This window comes from Frieseomelitta varia, unplaced genomic scaffold (assembly GCF_011392965.1).
Source record: "Frieseomelitta varia isolate USP_RPSP 00005682 unplaced genomic scaffold, Fvar_1.2 scaffold_828, whole genome shotgun sequence".
Lineage (NCBI taxonomy): Eukaryota > Metazoa > Arthropoda > Insecta > Hymenoptera > Apidae > Frieseomelitta > Frieseomelitta varia.
The window spans coordinates 121,306-138,828 of record NW_025110621.1 but is presented as its reverse complement, the minus strand read 5'-3'; the positions used below and the strand labels follow the sequence as shown (position 1 = coordinate 138,828).

At 42.1% G+C, this 17,523-nt stretch overlaps 1 long non-coding RNA gene across 2 annotated transcripts; it reads right to left on the bottom strand.

Moving 5' to 3' along the window:
• Positions 1-2,076: 2,076 nt before the first annotated feature.
• LOC122536388 lies at positions 2,077-4,467 on the bottom strand. Of its 2 annotated transcripts, XR_006308389.1 has the most exons (4): positions 4,375-4,467; positions 4,010-4,218; positions 3,660-3,928; positions 2,077-3,172 (listed from the first exon to the last, which is right to left on the bottom strand). It is a non-coding gene; the product is annotated as an uncharacterized LOC122536388 (long non-coding RNA). The 2 variants fall into 2 exon arrangements; XR_006308388.1 differs by having other exon boundaries at positions 3,660-4,218.
• Between the last annotated feature and the right edge of the window lie 13,056 nt (positions 4,468-17,523).

The window sequence follows — 17,523 nt, the reverse complement described above, 5'->3', positions numbered from 1 at the left end:
CGACATACACGCGTTTTGAACGAACACCAGAATTTGATTGAAAAATTGTATTCTCGTTTATAGATGGTTCAGCCGACTGAGAGAGAATAACGAAATAGTTCGACCGGAAAACGAGATAAATACGGCGAATGCAATGCATCGAGCGTAACATTGCGAACGCTATTTTTAATTGACTTTCATTAGCCGATGGTAAAGAAGGGATATTTAAAGTCCTGAATAGAATTGCTAATCATTCGGATATAAATTCCACATAGTGAGTCGCGCTAATGGAAATGGAAATTATCGATTTTCCGAGGCCCGACGCTTCAATCGTATTTCGATGTCAAAAAAAAAAAAAAAACAGATTCCAACGAGGAGAAATTTTCATTCCGTTTCGTTTTTCAATGCGTGTTCGTTAGCAAAAAGGCTAAACATCGGCCAAGAAGTGGAATGCATACCAATTATAAAGAATAAAATCGGGGATAAAATATCACGGATATAACACTCCCTCCATGTATACGGAGCGAAGTCGTTCGTTAAAAAAAAAAAAAAAAAAAAATTGCACGATTAAAAGCGGACCGGTTGCTACCGGTTGAATGCAATTGGCGAACCGAAAACAGAATTCTTAATAAAAGAGAGAAGTTTCGAGGTCGGTGAGTGAATTTCTCCAGAAATTCGCCCGTTGAAAGAATTTGAGCAGCTGGCTGACCGATATGGCCCGATTAAACATTCAACGTTTTCGCGGTATAGTGGTTTAACCAGCCAGCCAAGACAAATGTCACGGCCAAGCAGAATATTCATACGACGGGGCACGTTGTGTTTTTATAGCACGCTAGACAAGGGACGGGATGTTACATGTACACGCCTCGAGCCTCATTGGGGATTCCTATTTCAATCAGAAAATACAGTGGCTTCTGGTCGGACGTGTTTCGACTTCGAATCGGCGAGCAGCTTTCGCACGAAAGTATTCGAGCGTTAGGTGGTACATGCTAATGAGAGCTACTGGCCTTCTCCAAATTGCATCAGTTTCATTGACGAAATTAATCTTGATTCGGCGAAGGAAAGCGTAGGATGGAAAATTCATCTTGGAGATACGTTTTTAACACAAAAATTACAAAGTTTTAAAGCGCGTTTTCTATCGTAAAAATGATTGTAGATTCACGGACGTACGAAATTAAATGTAAATGTGAAATATTAGGTTTCGGATGTATGCAAATAAGATTAGATGTTGTTTTTTTAAATTGTTTCCGCGAGATTGATGAATCAATCTTAAATTCACGAAGGCAAGCGTAGATTAGTAGGATAGGAAATTCGCAGAAGAGAACTTGCATCTTGGAGATACATTTTTAATACAAGAATTAATAAGTTTCATAAATGGAAAATATTGGCTATGCAAATAAGATTACTGTCTTTTTTTTTTTTTAATTTCCACGAGTTTGGAAAGTTAGTTCTGGTTAGGAATTAACAGGAAATTCGCAGGAGGTTCTAAAAATACAACATTAATATAAAAATTAAAAAGTTTGTACGTTGCATCAAAAAAATGTGGATTCACGGACGTGCAAAATTAAATGGAAATATTGGGTTTCAGATGCATGCAAATAAGAACTATTTGCGTTTTTCGAATTGTTCCGATCAGTTTGATGAATTAATCTAGAATTCGTGGAAAGTGTAGATTAATAGGATGGGAAATTCGCTTATGGACACATTTTTAATAGAAAAATTGAAAATTTTCTTTTTGCGTGTTGCAAAAATAAAATAGATTCGCGAACGTGTAAAATTGAAATATCTATTGAATTTCAAATATGTGCGAATAAAGCTACTGATTTCTTCAGTTGTTTTTATGAGATAACGAATGAATCTCAGATTCACAAAGAAACGCGTAGATTAATAGGAAAATCATAGGATCTCAGAGGAACTCGCTCTTCTTAGAAGTATTATACAATTTTAATAAGAATTTAAAAGTTTCGCAGAAAGAATCTCTTATCAATTAAAAAAAAAAAAAAAAATAATAATAATAATAATAATAGAAAATATCCAAAGTAGATCCCGGCTTGAGATCCCAATTAATAGGAATTTTGTTAAAGGATAGTTGTTTATTTTAGGTTAAATAAAAGAAAGTTGGTTCAATAATGATTATAAAGTGACGGTTAACACTATTTCCTTAATTACTAAACTCGCGACTCACAATTCACTCTCTTCTCTCTTTCGCGCAACTCTCAGCTCACTGTCTTTTCTCTTTCTCACTCTCCTCTCTGGCTTCTCAATACTCACAGTCTGGCTTCTCGACATTCACTGCCTTCTTCATCTGCCCAAAGATTCGTTATTCATCCATACATACAAACGCATCCATACCTTAGTGTCTTAAACGCTAGGCCTGAAGTACTCGTCATAAAACGATCCCAAGTCCCAGGCCTAACTTTCTCTACAGTTTATGGCACTTGGTACATCTGGTTGCAATTGGTGGGCACTGAGGAAAGTTCTGGGCCCTTTCCCAGAATTTGCCCATCCCACGGTAGAATATTTGAAAAGCGAATCTACGCGAGAGAAACTCGCGCCTTATTTTCGGATAATTCGATGAAGAGCGGCTATCGCGGAACAGCGATTAATCGCGCGAACAATTACCAGAGAAACGTCGCAAAGCCGCAGCGGACAGTGAATTGAAAGTAAATCGAACGCGGCTACGAAACTCCTGGTTGCCTCTGGCTCCTGGTTGTAATCGATATTGAATCCGCTCGGACACACCACTCTCGCTAACGACGTAACGAACGAAAGAGGCTGCAATTCGACGATCGATGGGGTTTTGATCAGCATTCGGTCGGAATTATTTTATTCGCGCAGGGGACGCGTCTCGCCTTCCTATCTTTTTCTTTCGTTTCCAGTCGGTAATTGCTCGAGCGCACGCCATCCTGCTGTCTCGTTCGAGTAGAAGCGATCGTTCGAGCTTCGATCTCGGAGAATTTGGTGGATTTTGACAGCTCGGAGTTGTCGAACGGTTGTTAAGATTTTCAAGGTTCTCCAACTAGCTTTCCAACTCTGGACTTTTAATCCTTTTAAGGTCTTTGAAAACTTCTTCTCTGGCTTTGTCATAAGGAGTCGGGGATCAACGTTGCGATAATGCAACAGTTTCGTGTTTTGAATTTCTTCCTCGGTTAATTTGCTCTCAGGAACTCCGAATTCGAGTTTAATGTGTAATCTGAAATTTGAAAACAAGAAGTGATTTCTTTCTTCGAATAAATGGATACTTTAGTTATAATATTTTCTGTTTAGAGCAGTGATACTTTAATTGTTTGAATTTAAAAATCTAAGTTGTGTAATTGTAATATTTATAATAGAAGATCACAATCTATATCCTAGACATTAATTTCTTTCCAATTTAATTTAACAATGGTGCAAATTACTATAAAAAATTCCGAGTCCCCGGTTGTTCGAGATGATTGAAATTCAGATACAGATTCAAGTGCAAATCGAAAATGAAATTGGAAAAGTTCGAAAAAATCAAATCATCTTGAAATAAATCCGCTCGATCGAATGACAGAATATCAGAGAGTTTTCAACAGTCGCGTGCAGTTTAGAGATTCATCGCTCAATCGGTCGAAGACTGACAGAAAAATTGATTCGTGCGAGACGAAGCCGTGTTCCGAATGCCGGAAAATCGAGCGCGGCGGACACGTGCTTGTTACCTTCTCTCTTGCCAAGTACAATTAACGGTTAACTCTGGCCATCTTGCACTCCACGCACGTCTGGAAATAACTTCATAAAGCGTTTCATCCACTCTCTGCCGCTTCCTTGTCTATTCTATATCTTCTCGAGATTATCCACTCGTACTTTCACTTCTACCACTTTTCTTTAAATACAAAATTTCATTATTTAAAATTCGAAACATTTCGAAATATTTCCAAAGTGTTGATTTCCAAAATTTGCACAAGCACCAAATTATTCGTAAATTCGCCTGTAACGACAAACAGTACGAAAAGATCAAATCTTTGTATCTCTGACTGAAAGTATCAATTTCAGTTTCACGTTTTCTTACGTATCCATCAAACTCGTCGCGGGAGTAACTCAGCGGAATTGGAATCAGCAGTTAATGTTTCTCGTAGCTTCCTCTTCCCTTTTACATTTCCTCGGCAAGCGATCTTCGAAGCGGTTCCGAGCCGGACGGACGTTACACCGCATCGGAAATAAAAATCGACCGTTCGCGCGGAATACACGCGCCCCGTTAGAAGTCAGCTCGCGTGTTTCCTAAAGTAAAAAATAACCGCACATTTCATGGTACATTACTCGTGGATACGTGTTTCTGGTGTGTATCCAAACTTTTGATCGATAGTATATGCACGCCTCCTTTCACCATTCCCTCACCCTCCGTTTCCCCCAGCAATCAGCTATTTATTTACTCACCCTTCCGCCGTCGAACGTTCTACCTCTCGTTTCGAGAAACGAAGCTCCAGCTTGCGTCTGACGACGGGACCGAAACCTAAAATCCAAAGCAGAGATCGTTAATGGATTGCCGCGAGAACGTTTTGGAAGAAAGGAATTTTCATAGGTTGCTTCAAACTGATCTTGAGGGTTGAAGTTTGAACTTCAAGTAACCGACGTAGCAAGAATTTGAGATCAAGGACAATAACGATCAAACTTGGAGTGTTTATTAATGTAATTGTAGAGTTTAAATGAAAATTCGTTTCATTTATTAAGAGTGATCGGTATTACTTCGAATATTATTATTATTATAATAAGGAAGGATGCCAAGATTAGATTCCAACTTTTGACGGTCACCGAAACAGAATACTTTCCAGACTTTTTCCTCAAGTAACAAAATTACAATTAATTATATTATATTTACTAATTACGATATTCGTTACTTCTCAAAAAATCCTACGAAAAAAATTCATCTCGTCACTTGACGCGCGATCCACGATAGAATCTAAACGACAAAGATACAAATAAAAAAAGCGTCGTCAAATTTGTCGCAGCGAATCGACGAATCATTTGGAAATCGCGTTTTTAATCGTCGGAGGATGACTGAGATCGGACGATAAAACTATCTCCCGAAAGCCGGGGGAAACTTACGACGGCCGGGTTTTAAAAGTTGCTCGACGCTCGATTTAACTTCCGGTTCATAACTCGCAGTATTTTTCACCGGGGTGGGAAGGGAAACGGCCGCTGGGATCGGCGCGCGCAACGACTTCATCCGCGTGTTACTTTAATTCGTTGTTGTTCCGTTGCTCGTTGAACGCGCGAGCGTCTCGCATGAATTACAATCAGGCCGGGCGGAGGGACGCGCGAGGGTTGGACCGACACTTAATAACAATTACCGTAAAAATTACGACAAGTCGAGGTTCGGCGCGCCATTTTTGCAACTCCTTCCCCCCCTCTTACTCGCGTTCTTCGTCCGGCTATTACCTCTGCCCACCCCTTCATCCTCATCCCTTTTTCTCCCATTCCTCCTCTCCTCTCTCTCTCTCTCTTCCCCTTTATTTCCTTTCGCGCTAGCAACCACTATAGCCGCGGAATTTCTCTTCCTCTTCCTCCCCGCTAATCTCCTCTCTTTCTTCCGTTTTTAATTATGATTTATCACGGGCGCGTGCACGCTCGTAAAATCCTCCTTACAACCCGGTTCTCGCGGGGTCGCGAGTGTTTCGCGTTGCCTTCTCGCGCAATTAGACCGTCTAATTAAAACAATTTCGCCCGGGCGAGTATCGAGGGGAGGGGGGTGGGGCGAGGGTTGGTGTTTGAAAGTCGCGCGAAACCGTTCCGCGAGGAATTTTTTCTCTCGGAGGAATGAGGTTGGGGGGGAGGGTAGTGGAGGTGGATTAACAATGTTATCGATAAATGAATAATTCATAGGTGGAAAAAAGCTTTCAAAGATACGTTTCGCCGTGATGGTAATAAGACATCTTTCGATTCGAGGGATCGTTAAAGCGAGCACCGGGATCCTCCGGCTGTCCATTTAGACATGAATAAATTAGTTTAAAGTTAAGAGCGTTGTGACAGTGAAAAAGGAAGGGAAAGAAACGAGGCGCCGTTCATTTTTCAGAGCTACGCTGAAAGACCGACGGCTACTCCCCGTGTCGGTGCCACTAATATCCGCCATCCTCTTATTTCCTTAGGGAAATCGCTGCTGGTAAAACAGTAACAAATTAGAGAACGCTAAATATCCAATTTTCCCGGATCTTGTATCCCGTCTTGTTACACGTCGTGTCGCGGATGGCGAGTACGAAAGCGAATGTGAGTTGCACGAGTTACACGTGCGATCGGAGAAGATTTTTAACATTTGGAGGAACATCAGCCATTTTAGCGGCTCGTACTCTTTTACGTTCTACATCGATAAAACGAGTAAATAGTAGATGCGTGTAAATTTTGATTTTTTTTAAAAGAACCACGACTTTTGTGAGAAGGTCCTCTAAAGGATATATTACCAGGCAACTGGCCACTATTTCGAAGGAACTTTCTCTAAAATTTTCTTTTACCTGCAAAGTTATCGTCCCGTAGGATCCTCCGTCTCTTTCTCAGAAACATAACGCGCTAAGAACGTGACAAAGGAACGGGCACGATGGACTTGGAATCTTCTCTGCGCGAGATACTCGAAATAAAGGGTCTCGCGAGTTATTATATACCCAACACAACGTTCGTTCATTCACAATATCGATGGTATCGTGGTATATTTCTCGAACTCGGACAAGTGACCGGAAGCAACTCGTTACTTCGACGCCATCTCTTCTCGTGTCGGGACAGAAATGAATCATTGAGTGTAGCGCGCGAAATTACATTGTACAACGTAATTTCTCGAATCAATGTCGACACTCGATAATGAGAGAAGGAGATCGAATCGACGGCACTCAATGTTCATCATTTGAATTCACCGCCGTCTCCTCCGAGTCTCCTCGACACACTTACAATGCCGCGCGTTTCAATTAGTCCAGCTCGCGGGAGTGCTTGTTCCCAGAGATTCGGTGTGCTATCGCCTCGGGAAGAAGATAAATTCGAAGAAGGCTTCCCTTCCTATTTTATTCCAAGTATATTCTTCATCCTGCCCATTCTTTCTCTCTCTCTCTCTCTCTCTCTCTCTCTCTCTCTCTCTCCTTCTTTTTCTACTCTCAGCTTCGTTATACCTTCTCAGTATCCCGCCATCTTGCAACTTTATCCTATTCTCCTCTTCCTCTCAATCCATCCCGTTCCCGCGAAACACGCGGTTGTTAAAAATTCGCAGACACCAGTTGCCCGGTGTTCTCGACCCAATCGAGGAGAAAGGTAGTCGCCGGAAATTTATCGAGCCGCAGCCTCGCGAATTTATCGCGTCCGTGATCGCGCGACACGGCCGGCCCTATTTTCCCTTCGTCGTCCGGAACCCTTGCGTTTTCTGGCAGATTTAGCCCGGACCGGTTCACCAACCGAGGGAAAAATAATGAGTCTGCGGACTCCTGAGGGGGGGGGGGGAGGGAGAAGGAGGAAGAATCTCTTCGCCCACGCGAAAAGGGGCAAGTCCTGCGAGGGAAACGATTCGTGCGAGCCGAGCATTAATCCACGCTCCTCGCAGTCCGTGTTTCGATTCTGGTTCGGCTAATGGCGACCCATGGTGTTTCTACGCACCCGACAATTAATGAAACATTTCTTTCGGATTACTTTTACGTTTTACGTTCCTCTCGTAAATGTTTTATTCTCATCACTCTTTGTCCTTTCGGCCTTTCAACTAGAGACACGAGCCATCTCGCACATCTCCGTGCTACTTCTGTTAATTCAACGACGTTGCACACAACCGGTTGAATTATTCAGCCTTCAATCTTTGTTCGCCACGCGCCACGCTAGACTTTCATACGTTAATTATGACGTTTTTGGCCAGAGCTACGGTAACTTTATTTCAACTTGTCTAATTAACGTGTTGCTACTCGCTCAAACGCTCCTACTTCCGTCTATCTACGCATTAACGAAGAGTCGACTATGCGGCCGACTAATTATGCGGCCTCTCTTCTTTTTTTCCACGCGAGAGCGGGACCTTTGTTACAGCTACTTTTACATGCATCTCCGCTACAACTTTAGCATTAATTACTCTGTCTTGCGAAAGTTGTTCCATAGCGTTTAACTACAGTGTTTCTGTCCGCTCGATTCCTTTCTCTCTCTTTCACTTTCTCTCTCCTACTTTTTGGTTGCTACATAGTATCTTCGTCGTACGAATCGCTCTATTCCTGCTTGTCTGACTGTCGCCTGATTTGGTTTCACTACTAACCGACCTACTTCGCTCTGACTTTGCGTTCGACCAGACAGCATCCAATTCTACTTACATCGAGTTACGCTTCCAGTTCATTTCCTTCGTCAGCCTGACGCGGCTCGATGGTTTAATTGGACATTGTGTCGCGATAAATCGAAAACTCGCTGAAAATCCACGGTGCGTGTTCGCAAAGACGAGTTTTACCTGTCACCTTTCGGCTCGTTTCCAAGTGCCTTAAATTTTGGTGAAAACAAAACGTTAATCCGCTTGCCTCACGACTTGGATTTTGTGACTTAAAATACACGTCCACAAGTATTGTAATTAAATCACGATTTAGATGTTTACTGTTCTGTATTGATACTAACTAATTACGATGACAGAATACAAGACAGGGTAGATAAAATTATGTATAGAGAGCTCATAATCCAATTAGTGCAGATTTGTGCTGAGAGTAACTAAAATTATTAAAACTGTGATCGAAATAACACTGCTGTTTAAATTACAACTAAACTGTTCCACCGATTGTACGATGCAAGCAGCTTCAAATGAGGAAACCACTTGCACTAATTGACTTTCGAGCCTAATAAATATGATTCCTAATCGCTGCTCGCGAATTATCCCACGCTCCATTTTATAATTTACTCGCGGAATATCAATGGGCTAATGCACTTATCTAGGAATTTTTGGAGGCATTTCTATCTCACTGTGGGTTTCAAAGGATCGTGAGAATTTTAAAAAATAACTACTCCCACGTAGTAAAGATCACGTAGAGATTTTGAACGCGACGATTGCTCTTCCGATTTTTAATCAACAAAGAGCATATATAAGAAACGTCAACTGAGAGGATCGGAAAATTATAAATGAAATTCGAGAACTCACGTCCCTCGAACCGTCGCTTCCAATATCAGCGGACCAGCAGAGTCGTAACGCGCACGCGGCGGCCAATAATATTCAAATAAAACGACGCCTAGATCGGCTGCGGCGTCAATTTCACCGTCGCCGAGGCGAAAGAAAAATTACCGACAAATGTCGCGGCCGAGAGTCACGATGTTTCTTCTCCCTATTTACGAGCGTCGGTTTGTCAAGGAGACGCGTCGTTTCGGCTCGATCCGACAATGCGAAACGCGAAATGTGAAAGTTTCGACACGTTGCTCCGCGAGAACGGAGGGAAGAGGAGGTCCCCAACGTACGTACGTACGCGAAGTATACGAGGAGCGAATCGCGCACCGCGTACCACGTGCACGCGAAGTGTGGCGGAACAACCGGAGGAACAGGTGTAGCTCGGCGCTCGCGGGCGAAATATTTCCGTGAATTTATGCTCGTTCCCCGTGGTATTTTCACGGTTGGCTGGCCTCCCTTCTTATCTGGACCCGGCGGAAAATCGGCAAAGCGGGAATGCGAGAGGCGATCGCGCGTTCCCACAAGATATTGGCCTTTGCCGCTTTTCATGTCAAAGATGAGGGAAGGTGGAGCTATTTTTGCTGCCATGGAATCGCTTACGGAACCATAGAAAAATTCGTTTGCACACGTTCGAGCGTATCGAGAGATAGATAGATAGATAGATAAAGAAAGAGAGAGAGAGAGAGAGAGAGAGAGAGAGAAGGGTATCCGGGACATTTCGCGCTACTTTGAGCGAAAATGGTAACGTTATGGTAAGCGTGGCTGAAGCATTCTCGCGTGAAAGTTCGTGAAGCTGGTTACGCGACAAGCGGTGGAACGCGTTCTAGAGGCATTGGTCGGAGCAACGACGTTTGACAAGAGGGTTCTTCAAGTGTAATATTCCTGAAAGGGGAATCCCATTGTGTTGTTGTGGTTAGAGGTACATCCGCTTGAAAACGCGCGGTATACTTTTCCTCGCGGTGTCCGATATTTCGCAAATATCCGATTTCGTATGCTGAAAAAAATACGCAACAGGAGAAGGAGAGAGACAGAGAGAGAGAGAGAGAGAGAGAGAGAGAGAGAGAGATAAATTACAAAACGAGCAAATTTCCAGTAGAACTAATTATCGTAAATATCGTTTATAACTTATTAAATGCGCCGGCAATAGCGTGATTCGCGTTCGCGATTGATTCTATCTCGACATACAAACAAGGAGAAACTATTGTTGCAGCATTTGGAGATGGTCGAAAATCTGAGAAGAATACTATTGTCAAAAATTTCAATGTAATCAGAGAATTAATTATATTTGTATATTGGTGAAATTTAAGAGTTGGAAATGAGTATGGTATTAAATATATAACATTCAAACTTAAAATTACTGTATGACATAAACTATTTTAAATATAGAATAAATATTAAAACTGGTTCTAAAAAAAATACTATCTTTCTGATGTCTGTGAAGTATACACTTGTATCGAATATACACTTGTATCTTGTAATCTCTATATTTAAATTTGTCCATCATTATAATTATAGTAATCGATCCTCACTAAAGCGTTAATAAAATTCCACATACCACTGTGACATATTCACAAAATGTTCCGACACTTTCGCACAACGGAATATAATTTTTCACTGTACGGAGATAAATTTAATGAAACACAGTTGCGTTACACCGGGATTCGATGGGGTGTTCGTTCGTCAACGACGATGTTCCAATTTCCGTCGACAAATTCGAATGAAAACGATCTTACGGGGATACGAGCTCGATCAATTTGTCCTGGGAAATCGCGTAATGTATTTAATCGGCCAGTAATTAAGCTTGGCCGCGCTAAAGTAAACGGTAATTCCGAAAAAGGACTCGTCAATTTCCAGACGCAGAACGGGGACTTAATTACTAAAATCGTTGGAGAGCAGCAACTCGCGATTGAAAGCGAGCGCGCGTACACTGGTCTTCGTTTAATTAACCAGCCATTATCGTTCCGGAGGATCGATTTGTTAAGCCGCGGTCCAACTTGCCTCCTGTCTTTGATCTTCTCGCATAAATGAGACGGTGATACCAAATCGGGGGGCGAGGGGGGAATGGCCAAAGTAGCAAAGTTTATTCCCCGTGATCTTCGTTCGCTCGTTAGAGCAGAAGTTTGCTAGAGTTTAAGCTAGAGTTTAAATTAAATTAAAAGGCTGACAACAGCCACTGTAGTCGGTCCAGCGTGATCTACGTTGTCCGTGATTTTTCGAGAATCCGGAAGAAGCCCTCCCTTTCTCTCTCTCTTTCTCTCTCTCTCTCGTTCTTTCTACCTCGTCGGAAGGAAAACCAGCTTTATTTATGATTTTAAAATTACTTTGCAGAGTTTTCCAATTTTCAAGAAAACTCTGTGCAACACTACCCTCGACTTTTTGATTAGTTGCCTCGTTGGCTCTTCGAAATCTCTGCTTTCGGTCAACTTTTACGACGACTAAACGAAGCGGATGTATATACCTTCTTTTAAATGATTCTCGACCAGAACAATTACTCGAACTCGATCTTTTTAAATATCCGAGCAGTGAAAAGAAATCAAAGGAATTGGAATCTTCGTGAATCGCTTCCTTGCTCTTCCAGTAATAATCCTGTGATATTCGAGTTTGAAGTTTCATCTCGGACAGCGGATGGAAATTTCAGCGGAAGGTGCGTTGACTTTTTACCGAATGAAAATCGCCACTATCCTTTGCTCGCGACGCGACGAGATACGTTATATGCACGCCCGACAAAGTGGCGCACCGAGTTCGTCCCGCATTTCCAGCGACCGCTTTGTAAACACGCGGACGTCGGCTCCGCGCCGAAAGCACCAAACTTCGAGGAGGAGAGCTCGAATTTTTACGACGCTGGTACGCGTTACACGGAGCCGGGGCGAATTTCCACCGGTCTCCCTGGTTAACGAACGTTGGCAAGGAAAACGGAGCGGAGATAAGCAACGATTTCACGAGAACTGAGAGTTTTTCATACAATTTGCACTGAGGAAAACGCGTGGCTGGGAACAGAAATTAACAAAGAGCTCGTGATATTTATTTATTTGTTCAACGCGTATCAGTGGGAGATTGATAAAATAGTTTCGATTTTCGATTGATCGAGCAGCGAAATTGGATTGTAATTTCCATGGTTTCGAGCTAGATGATTTTCAATTAATCTCGATGCCAGAGACAGTTCCGCCCCCTCTCTCCGGCGAGCTTCTCATTTCCTGTAATGAGAAATCCACGGCTCAGAAGAACTCATATTTTCATTTGGGAAACGTCTTCTTGCCAGGCCGCGCCACTTTCAATAAACGCCCGGGGGATGCACATTCACGACGATTGATTTCAGAACTCATTACTTCGTCCATTCTCGTTTCACCGTTATCGAAAACGAAACTTATTTCGAATCGATGGACGCTGGATGCTCCGTTTCTTTCACCACCCTCGCCCTGTTCGCTGTTCCGCGATCGGCGAGGGCAAATTTCAATTTTCGCCTGGTTGCTGCTCGCGATAATCGTTCCCCTCTTGAACTCTCGCCTCGCTCGCTCGCTGGCGCGAGTTAGGCGCTCTCTATATCTCTCGGCCGTGCTCTCTCCGCTCGGAAAGAAGAGAAGAAGATACTGTCGTTGGCAGCCGGTCGGCCGGCGATATGAACTTTATCGCGCAGCTGGGATCTTCATTGGAAAACGTGCGCGCCCGCCAGCGCGAGAGAAAACTTGCCTGGCCGGCAACGACGTTGACACTGCGGACAGGATTCATGGTTTTCGTTTCCGTCGCGTCACTACACCCCCGTTCTCCGTTCTCTACCTTCCACCCCGGAGTGTGCTTCTTGCCCAGTGATTTTGACTATAGTGTTGTCCCGTTCAGTTCTTTTTTCGACGAAGCGGATGACACAATCGAGAATTGTCAGAAACGTTCCAGTTTCAATGTCCGTACGAATTTCCTTTGATTCTTGGTTTCCTTCTGTCTTGTTTCTCGCCCGGAATTGCTTCAAATTAAAATCGTATTCATTCCGGATATTTTAGCCGATCTTTCTTCTTTGCGAATGTAGTTTGAATAATTATATCGTAGCCATTGAATGGCTAGATTCAACAATTCCGTCACTATAGCGATCACTGAACTCATTGTCTAGTCGAGTAGGAATCTTTAAAGAAACTTTTCGAAATAGTCGAAAGTATAGTATAACGAAGGATCGAAGAGTAGAATTTTAGATTTTTTTAGAAATTTTTGGAACTCTGCGTACTCTGTAATAATAATGTATAATTATGTTACCAATTCAAGAAAGGTTCGCGAAGTAAGATAATAATTCACTGGTAGATGTTTTATATCCCTCTATCTTAGTTACACATTTATTATGTAAGCTTTCAACGCAGTGTTCATGTTACGTCAGTTACGCTCTTCTTGACCCTACGTTGCACTTCCTGTCAGTTGCACTTGCGTCAACCCCCTCCTACTTTTAGAAGTAGGAAGCTCGACAACTTTTTACCTTTATTACGTACGTTCTATTTTCGTCCTACGCTCGCTTAATTTATTCTACGTGTCCACGATCGTATACGTGATAAAACACGAAGAATTGTATACGACCCCCCCCCCCCTCTTTTGCATTACTTATGTTTCTTTAATATTGAAATCAAAGGGTGTGAACGATACTTCGTTGCAAGTTTTATTAACCATCGAAGAATTACTCGGACACGTATTAATAATTTATGCGATATCTTATATATTCATTGCCACCGGATATCGCGAGAATGATGGAATTATCGCGAGTATTAGCTGCAAAAGATAAACGATATGGATTTTTTAACAGTACGCTGTTATATTATTCAGTTGCTTTATAATAACGAATAAGTGAGAATCCTTTGCACGATCGCACGTAATTATTTCGATTAAAATTAAGCAAGTAACGAAACAAACGGAGAATAAAATTAGAGACAGGAACAAGTTAAGAAGTTAGATGGACAAAAATAAATAAAATTGAATAGAAAAGTGAATATACTAGCTTCGATCCAGAGAAAAGAACGACAGAAGATTAGTAAATCAACTGAGAAAATTAATAAAAAGTTCAACAAACGATTCTTCAATTCAATGACCAAAACTGAAACCGCTCCACTTTCGTATTGCAAATACACCGTATCGTTTTTCTTTCTCCTCCGCCATCGCACGATTCACGTACTTTTTATCTCTCTCTTCCGGGGATAAAGGGAAAATACACGAAACGACGAAAGTTTGAGCACATCGAGCCAAGGAGGCTTAAGTTCGAAACGCCTGGAAGATCCGACAGCGACTTCTCCCCTTTACCCGTTTGCCATTTTTTCCTCGCCCCGGCCGAGAAATCTATTTCTCACCGGCGAAACTTCTCCGCTTTTCACGTAAACGGTCCGCCATAAAGATCCGCGTGCGATCAGTTTCGATTCCTCTCGCCGGATGCAGGCTCGATCAGCGAAAAACCACGTGAAATTCTTTTTCTCTCCCTCTCTCTCTCTTTCTCTCTCGATCGTTTTTCTTTCTCGTAACTCGTTGAAACTCGTCCGACCAAAACGACACGTTTTCCGAAACTCAATCCGAATTTCCTCGATCTTCGGCTCAACAGAATTCGACTAACGGTTGAGCTCGATCGTTCCAATCCATAGATCGATTCGAAACGTTTATCCTATGAAACGACTGGCGCTCCTTTAATAACCGATGAGCGAGTGTATATTAAGCAAAAGATGATCCGATTCGCTTCAGTCGGAATGAACGACACTTTCGTCTCAGTTACGCGTGATTTCCTCGGTCCGCGCGGGCGATCGCACCGATTCGCGGAAAATAGTTCTCTCTCGGTAATTTAAAATCGCGCTGCGTGAGAAACGTAAAAACGCTGCTACGCTACGAGGTTTACAACGCGGGTAATCTGATTTCCGTGCGTATCCGTGGATTAAAAAAAAAAAAAAAAGATTGTTCGAACCTCCCTGCCGCGAAGGGCTCCCTTCCTTTTGGAAATATTTCAATCCCCCGTGCGGAATAGAAACGTTTTTTTCGGGACCGCGATTTCCACCGGGTATCGGACAGAAACCGAATCCGCGAAAGATTGTTTCGAAGCAATTAGTTCTCGCACCGGTCTCTCCCTCTCTCTTGCCACCCTCTGCTCTCTCTCGCCCCCATCCACTCCCAATTCCGGTGAAACGCTTCAAGAATATTCTCCCGGAGTTTTTCGTTCGTTCGCGAACTGCACGAGCTCGTCAAAAAAAANAAAAAAAAAAAAAGAAAAAAAAGAAAAAAGGGGAAAAAATTGCAACACCTAGAAATCGGGGTTGCACAAATCTGGAAATTGCACATACAGCAAGGAACGTAACTGAACGAATAACGAGGGAAAATTGTCGATATTCTAAACTGTTATAACTTTGTACAAAAAAGAATCATTCGAGAAGCGTAAAGATCCTACTTTGATTGTCCTGTGTTCGTTATTTTCCCAAAGATATTTTTACGTTACGCAAAGAGCGTGGAAGTAAGGATGATGTTTTTTTATTCATGAAAATCCTACGTCTCCAGAAGCCTTAAAAAATTTCTTTCGTCGCTAGATCCGCCTCCACTTCCTCTTTGCAAACGATCCCTCGGGAAAAACTTGCTGCACCATTTTTCTCAGCGTTTCATTGAATTTCGAACATTAGATAGGGTTAGACGACGAGGTATCAGGATTTCTTGAATTTTTGTCGTTTAACCACAACATCCAAAGTTCAACGAGAAACGGAAAAAAAGAATTGTACAGCAAGTTTCAAAGGAAACATCGTTGCAGGAAGGGAATTTCAATTTTCAAGATCACGGTGCATCCGACAACGAAGAAAAGAAAATTTCACAATATTTTCAGAGGCGTTTCAATCTCGCAGGAAACTGCACACGACCGATTAATCAGATCAAATTTTAAGGAAACATTAAGGGCATGAAACGAATAATCGAGAAAGCGCGAGCCGCGAAAACGTTTTAAAATCCGATAGAGGTTATCCAACAAACCGGGATAAATTGTTCCCGGGCGATATCTTTTACTGATATCAATCAAGCTAACTCGTTGTCGTTTTCCAGCACTGTTTCCCGTGAACACAGAGAGTTTCGTATCAACTGTTTAATAACGCAAATTGATTTTGTTTTAGGTTTGATTCGTGTCGGCCGGTGATTGCCCAATAAAAAGTTCGTATCTCCAGACGCGTGGGCAATTTCAATCTTCGCGTTGTTTTTTTTTTTTTTTTTTTTTTTTTTTTTGTTATTGATAACAGAAAAGCTCGCAGTTTGTTTGAAAACGAAATTAAAAAATGTTACAGCCGAATCGAAGGTAGACAAGGGGAGAAGAAAGAAAGAAAGTCAGCTGGGATAATTATTTGTTGTTTGTTACACGATTGTACTAATCGTTGCTCAAGTATTAAACGTCAAATACTGGCTTCTGCCTAATGATAAACTTCGCGGTTGATCGAATAAGCGCTATTAGTAGAGAATAAAAATTTCATCGCGATTGTATCGGCGAATTATCAGGAATAACATTGTTTTTTAATCACTCCGGAATCACGTGGCGCTTGAGAACTATTGGAATTTCGATGAACAGCATTCTCAATTGAAATCGATCAAATTTTTGTAGAGCGCAAGAGTTTAAAACCAAAGTCCAAGCGTGTACAATTTCAACACAACGCACAAACATTTTACAATATTTTTAATGGATAATTTCTAACATAAGTGGAAATATGAAACTTAAGAATTAGAGAATACGTGAATGTATAAAATTCTAGCCTGGATTTTTAACTCACGAGAGATCTGAGCAGACGCTGCAAAACATGATGAACTCAACTTGACTTTCTATAAAATCATCGAACGATCAGACAACCGTGCTACCCGACTCGGATATATAATTTGAACCTTGTTGTAAAAATCCGCACCAACTTTCCCCGGCTTTTCTAATCGTTGGAGAAAAATCGGCATGACAAAGTGGCGAGTTTCGAGTTTTGAAGAAGTGTTCAGCCGGAAGGGGGAAGAAAGACGAAGTGATCCACCTGGAAGTTCGTTTGTCCACGTAGCCGTCCGCGGGCAACGCCAATAAACTTTCATTATAAATCTCCGTGGCTGGTAGGGAGAATCAACGAATTAACGTGAAAATATTGCGCGCGTTGGAAACCGAGAGAGCAGCATTCGCGGCCAGCCAGTTGGCCAAAATCAACGCCGTGATATATCGCCGGGATCTGCTCGTACGCCCTAACCGAAAGGAATTCCATACAAATTTCCTATGGCGGACGTTTCTATTGCTCTTAAACTATCTCTAGCATCGTAATACGCGTGTTGATTAAGCTAAGGCGTTTCACAGCAATTTTTTAACGCCAATTGAACACTTAATTAAATTTACGATTAAAATTACGTTTCCAACGCAACTTCTTGCACTATCGAAACATCGTTTCGCAGAAAGAAGGCAATCCTCGTGGTAAAAGAATTCGTCCAAACCCCTCAATTGATCCTTTCGTTCA